We start from the raw sequence: 6,933 nt of genomic DNA, 5'->3' as shown, positions 1-6,933 counted from the left end.
GCTAATTTCATGCAATGAGGTCATGCAGGCTGAGCTCCCTTCTCCAGATTCAGAGAGAGCAGTGAGGAGCAGAAAGGGCCATAGAGAGTCAGCTAAGTATAATGAGTAGAATCACCAAGGTGTAGTAACAATGACTGCTAAAATTATGCAGAAAGACAAAAGTGCATTTGAATCCAGAGATGTAGCTCTCTGAATCTGGATATCTGGATCCTGGCAGACTGTTCAGTCGCCATTTCCCTGAAATACAGTCCCCTGGAAAAGCAGCAGGAGGTTTGTGCACAGACTGCACTACCTTGGTCTGGCCACTCCTAGTCGTGCATGAGAAATACTCCCTGGAGTTCCTGGGCTTCGGTCCACTGATACTGATGTAGTTGGCTCCACATCCCCTGCTGCTGAACCAGGCTGACACGCCCTGGGCAAAGGCAGCTGTGTGAGGTAATGAGGTTCAAATCCGTGCTTAAGGCTTATCTGGACTCAAAATACTTTTTCATCTACATAAGCAGTGTCTTAGCAGGAGATGGAGACTCTCTCTAAATTGATGTGAGACAGGGAGGCTGGCATCTGGGGCAGGATGATGTCCTCACTCACTGCTAAAGAATAAAAGAGGAAATGGTTACTGACGGTGCATGGCAAGAACATGCACTGGACAGCAGCCGCCCTCACTAAGGAGAGAGGGTTCACTGACCTGGACCTTCCCCAGGGCCTCCCCATCACCTGCTCTTCAGAAAGCCAGACTCTAGGGCAAATGCACCTAAGACCCCAGGAATAGGCTGGTGGGGAGAGCAGCTCGGAGCATTACCCAGGAGATGTGGCCTTTCTCATCCTACTTAGAAGCAAGGATTATTTGTGCCCAGGTTGATAGAGGGCTTCAAGTTGATCCTAATCCAGGCTCCTATAGTTAGTGAGTGAAACAGAGAATTTAGTTGAAATAATCAGACCTGGCATCACTAGTCAGCCCTCCATGCTGGTGAACCATAAGAAATCATACGAAAAGCAGGAATGGGTATAGAATATAGGGATTCTCACACCAAGAATAAGGGGCAGACCATTTAGTCCCTGGGCATTAAAAAGACCCATAGCTCTGGATAATGGAGATCTATGCATGGCAGAGGTATCATCTTTGGGCATGTTCAGTGAATTGCTTTTCCTTATTATGCTAAGAACAGTAGCTTAAGTTTACTAGTAAATTCTACTAAATTTATTACACACACTTCTGATAAAGTCTTTTTATTTTCATTTCAGAAAGCAAACATTTTCACACTGATAGACATTGTTAGTATCGCACTAAATACTTTTACACTCATCAAATTCCTTTGAGAGTAACTGAAAGTACTGACAGCCCCACATTCTACAACTTTATTATGAATTTTCTCCCCAAAATGTGGCTTTCCTACACACTCCTAATACAAGTTTAAAATACAGTATTTAATCTAGTCTTAGGTTCATTTAAAATTTTGAAAATTCAATCCAAAAATATGTTCTGTAACATATTTTTGTATTGAAAATGTTTGTATTTTGTATTGAAAAATATGTATGGCCACCAAAGAGAAATGTATTCTGTGAAGGTAAATCTACTCTGCCCTGTCTGACTTGGTGAGCCTGGGGACACTGGCCCTGTGCTGAGTTACTGAGATGGGTCAGCCCTGCAGCCGTGCCCAGTCTGTCCCATCCCCTGCTGATTTGCATGTTCCCAGAGCACAGCCTCCTGCCCTGAAGACTTTTTTATAAGCTGGTCATACCCTGTGCAGGAGTCAGTCTCCGTCAAGACATGATGGACATGAGGGCCCCCGCTCAGCTCCTGGAGCTCCTGTTGCTCTGGCTCACAGGTAAAGAAGGAGAACACTAACAGTATACTCAGTCAGTGTGCTCAGTAGTGTCTGCAACTTCAGGGAAGTCCTCTGATAACATTATTAATAGTATGAATATTTGTTTTCATGTTTTCAATCTCAGGTGCCAGATGTGCCATCCAGATGACCCAGTCTCCATCCTCCCCGTCTGCAACTGTAGGAGACAGAGTCACCACTACTTGCCGTGTGAGTCAGAACATTAACAATAATTTAGCCTGGTATCAGCAGAAACCAGGGAAAACTCCTAAGCTTCTGCATCCAGTTTTCAAACTGGGATTCCCTCTCGGTTCAGCGGCAGTGGATCTGGGACGGATTACACTCTCACCATCGGCAGCCTGCAGCCTGAAGATGTTGCAACTTATTTCTGTCAACATGGTTATAGTTACACTCCCACAGTGTTACAAGTCATAACATAAACCCCCAAGGAAGCAGATGTGTGAGGCTGAGCCACCCCAGATGCTCCTCCTGGTGCCTCTATCTGCTGAGGGCATTTCTCAAACTCAGGCTTTGAAAGTCATTGGGAGATTTTTGTACAGGGGACCAGGGAGGCTCCTCTGAACCCTAAGCCTCTTTCATCCTCATCCCCAGCAGAAAAGACCTGACAATGCCTGTCCTGGAAGAATAAAGAAGAGATAAGTCCACCTGAGGAGTGTGTGTTATGCAATAATTGGAATTTGTCCAGCAAAAGAGAAGCCATTCTCAGTATTTCAAGGAGAAATTGTTCAAGCTGAATAAATTAGAGTCTAAACCACAGTGTTTCCAAAGCCTATGGCATGTTATTCATGAAGCAGGTACCAGAGACAGGGGATTCTCAGGTGCTCCTCCAGAAGCCAGAGTGCACCTGCCCCTGGTGGTATGTGCTGAGTACCGTGTGATGATCCTCGGATCTGTCTGGGAAGCCCAGGGCTGGGCTGCTGATGCTCTCAGCTGACTGCAGCACCTCTCCAGGGGTGATTCTCCAATCCACAACTAACTCCACACGCACACACACACACACACACACACACACACACACACACACACACACACATATATATATACTTTAAGTTCTGGGTTACATGTGCAGAACGTGCAGTTTTGTTACGTAGATATACATGCACCATGGTGGTTTGCTGCACCCATCAACCTGTTACTTACATTATGTACTTCTTCTAATGTTATACCTCCCCTAGTCCTCCCACCCCCAACAGGCCCTGGTGTGTGATGTTCCCCTCCCTGTGTCCATGTGTTCTCATTGTTCAACTCCCACCTGTGAGTGAAAACATGTGGTGTTTGGTGTTCTGATCTTGTGATAGTTTGCTGAGAATGATGGTTTCCAGCTTCATCCATGTCCCTGCAAAGGACATGAACTCATCCTTTTTCTATGGCTGCATAGTATTCCCTGGTATATATGTGCCACATTTTCTTAATCCAGTCTATCATTGATGGACCTTTGGGTTGGTTTCAAGTCTTTGCTATTGTGAATAGTGCTGCAGTAAACATACATGTGCATGTGTCTTTATGGTAGAACGATTTATAATCCTTTGGGTATTTGCCCAGTAATGGGATTGCTGGGTCAAATGGTATTTCTAGTTCCAGATCCTTGAGGAATAACCACACTGTCTTCCACAATGGTTGAACTAATTTATACTCCCACCAACAGTGTAAAAGTATTCCTATTTTTCCATAACCTCTCCAGCATCTGTTGGTTCCTGACTTTTTAATGATCACCATTCTAACTGGCGTGAGATGGTATCTCATTGTGGTTTTGATTTGCATTTCTCTAATGACCAGTGATGATAAGGATTTTTTCATGTTTGTTGTCCGCATAAATGTCTTCTTTTAAAAAGTGTCTGTTTATATCCTTTGCCCAATTTTTGATGGGGTTGTTCGCTTTTTTTTTTTTTTTTGTAAATTTGTTTGAGTTCTTTGTAGGTTCTGGATATTAGTCCTTTGTCAGATGAGTAGATTGCAAAAATTTTCTCCTATTCTGTAGGTTGCCTGTTCACTCTGATGACAGTTTCTTTTGCTGTGCAGAAGCTCTTTAGCTTAATTAGATCCCATTTGTCAATTTTGGCTTTTGTTGCCATTGCTTTTGGTGTTTTAGACATGACGTCTTTGACCATGCCTATGTCCTGAATGGTATTGCCTAGGTTTTCTTCTAGGGTTTTTATGATGCTAGGTCTTACTTTAAGTCTTTGATCCATCTTGAGTTGATTTTTGTATAAGGTGTAAGGAAGGGGTCTAGTTTCAGTTTTCTGTATATAGCTAGCCAGTTTTCCTGACACCATTTATTAAATAGGGAATTTTTTCCCCATTGCTTGTGTGTGTCAGGTTTGTCAAAGATCAGATGGTGGTAGGTGTGTGGTGTTATTTCTGAGGCCTCCATTCTGTTCTATTGGTTTACATATCTGTTTTGGTACTAGTACTATGCTGTTTTGGTTACTGTAGACTTGTAGTAAAGTTTGAAGTCAGGTAACATGATGCCTCCAGCTTTGTTCTTTTTGCACAGGATTGTCTTGGCTATATGGGCTCTTTTTTGGTTCCATATGAAGTTTAAAGTATTTTTTTCCAATTCTCTGAAGAAAGTCAGTTGTTGCTTAATGGGGATAGCATTGAATCTGTAAATTACTTTGGGCAGTAAGGCCATTTTCACGATATTGATTCTTCCTATCCATGAACATGGAATGTTTTTCCATTTGTTTGTGTCCTCTCATATTTCCTTGAGCAGTGGTTTGTAGTTCTCCTTGAAGAGGTTTTTCATATCCTTTTTAAGTTGTATTCCTAGGTATTTTATTCTCTTAGTAGCAATTGTGAATGAGAGTTCACTTATGATTTGGCTCTCTGTTTGTCTGTTGTTTGTTTATAGGAATGCTTGTGATGTTTGCACACTGGTTTTGTATCCTGAGACTTTGCTGAAGTGCTTAAGGAGATTTGGAGCTGAGATGATGAGATTTTCTAAATATACAATCATGTCATCTGCAAACAGAGACAATTTGACTCCTTCTTTTCCTATTTGAATTTGCTTTATTGCTTTCTCTTGCCTGATTGCCCTGGCCAGAACTTCCAATACTATGTTGAATAGGAGTGGTGAGAGAGGACATCCTTGTATTGTGCCAATTTTCAAAGGGAATGCTTCCAGTTTTTGCACATTCAGTATGATACTGGCTGTGGGTTTGTCATAAATAGCTCTTATCATGTTGAAATACATTCTAATGATACCTAGTTTATTGAGAGTTTTAGCATGAAAGGCTGTTGAATTTTGTCGGAGGCCTTTTCTGCATCTATTGAGATAATCATGTGGTTTTTGTCATTGGTTCTGTTTATGTGATTTATTACATTTATAGATTTGTGTATATTGAACCAGCCTTGCATCCCAGGGATGAAGTCCACTTGATAGTGGTGGATAAGCTTTTTGATGTGCTACTGGATTTGATTTGTCAGTACTTTACTGAGGACTTTTGCATTGATGTTCATTATGGATATTGGCCTAAAATTCTCTTTTTTATTATGTCTCTGCCAGGCTTTGGTTTCAGGATGATACTGGCCTCATGAAGTGAGTTAGGGAGGATTCCTTCTTTTTCTGTTGACGGGAATAGTTTCAGAAGGAATGGTACAAGCTGCTCTTTGTACCTCTGGTAGAATTTGGCTGCGAATCCATCTGGTCCTGGACTTTTTTTTAGTTGGTATGCAATTAATAATTGCCTCAATTTCAGAACCAGTAATAGGTCTATTCAGAGATTCAACTTGTTCCTGGTTTAGTCTTGGGAGGGTGTATGTGTCCAGGAATGTATCAGTTTCTTCTAGATTTTCCAGTTTATTTGCGTAGAAGTGTTTATAGTATTTTCTGATGATAGTTTGCATTTCTGTGGGATCGGTAGCTCCATGTGTTTTACTTCAGGTATCAGTGTATATGAATCCACCACTCTGACTTTCCAGTCTCATGGGACGGCCTGTTGTTGAACAACTCTAAAGAAACCATAGAGAGAAAATGGGTTTTGGAAAATGTGCTCCTAGGAGTGATGGTAATGATGAGGAATTGACAGCTGACAGGCAAGTAAGGTGACTCTCCACAAGGCCTAAAATTTTGCCAGTTATGATTTAACCCAGAATATGTTGGAATGTGCTTTCAACTATTACCAGCATGTTTGGGGTTATAGCAAGAGAACTTTATATTAAGTCATAGATAAAATGGGAAAATCAGGAATTTGTATGAAATATACAATAAGGCTGTGTATGATGGCTCAGGCCTGTAATCCTGTGATAGTTGATACAGTGTCAACTTGATTAGATTGAAGGATGCAAGTATTGTTCCTTTCTATGTCTCTCAGGGTGTTGCCAAAGGAGATTATTATTTGATTCAGTAGGCTGGGGAAGGCAGACCCCCCGAATAATCTGGTGGGCATCATCTAATCAGCTGCCAATGAACATAAAGCAGGCAGAAAAAGGTGAAAAAGTGAGGCTGGCCTAGCCTTTCTACATCTTTCTCCTGTGCTGGATGCTTCTTGCCCTCGAACATTGGACTACAAGTTCTTCAATTTTGACACTCAAACTGGTTCTCCTTGCTCCTCAAGCCTGCAGACAGCCTATTGTGGGGCCTTGTGATCCTGTAAGTTAATAAGTAATAAACTCATAAATAAGAGTTGTATATAAACTAATATATATGAATTATATATAAATCCATATATATTATGAATTATATGTAAACTCACATATATAATATGAATTTATTATGTATTGATTATATTACACATTAACTTACATACATATGTCATATATATATATATCTATATATATCTTATTATTCTGTCCCTCTAAAGAATCCTTACTAATACAGATTTTGGTACCAGGAGTGGTTCTATACGAACAGAATATTAAGAATGCAGTTCTTTCGTTAGTTTTGGGGTTTCTGGAGTTTCGTTGGTTGTGGGGTTTCTAGAGTTGGCTGCTTAATATGATTAAACCCCAAAATGCTAGCAATTGTACTTTTAATAGTATGGAGAACAATGATAGTCCTTGACATGAACTGTTTAGAGAGTTATAGAAAACAAACGCATTTGACACTCCTGAATCATCATTGATGAGAGGCAAGGAGTTTAGTGACTCT

The 6,933-nt window shown here is 40.9% G+C and overlaps 1 pseudogene; it reads left to right on the top strand.

Moving 5' to 3' along the window:
* The first annotated feature begins 1,771 nt into the window (after positions 1-1,771).
* LOC126934375 (immunoglobulin kappa variable 1-6-like) lies at positions 1,772-2,263 on the top strand (annotated as a pseudogene).
* Positions 2,264-6,933: the final 4,670 nt, after the last annotated feature.

This window comes from Macaca thibetana, chromosome 13 (genome assembly GCF_024542745.1).
Source record: "Macaca thibetana thibetana isolate TM-01 chromosome 13, ASM2454274v1, whole genome shotgun sequence".
NCBI lineage: Eukaryota > Metazoa > Chordata > Mammalia > Primates > Cercopithecidae > Macaca > Macaca thibetana.
The sequence above is the reverse complement of the archived record's forward strand: the minus strand, read 5'-3'. Positions and strand labels throughout refer to the sequence as shown.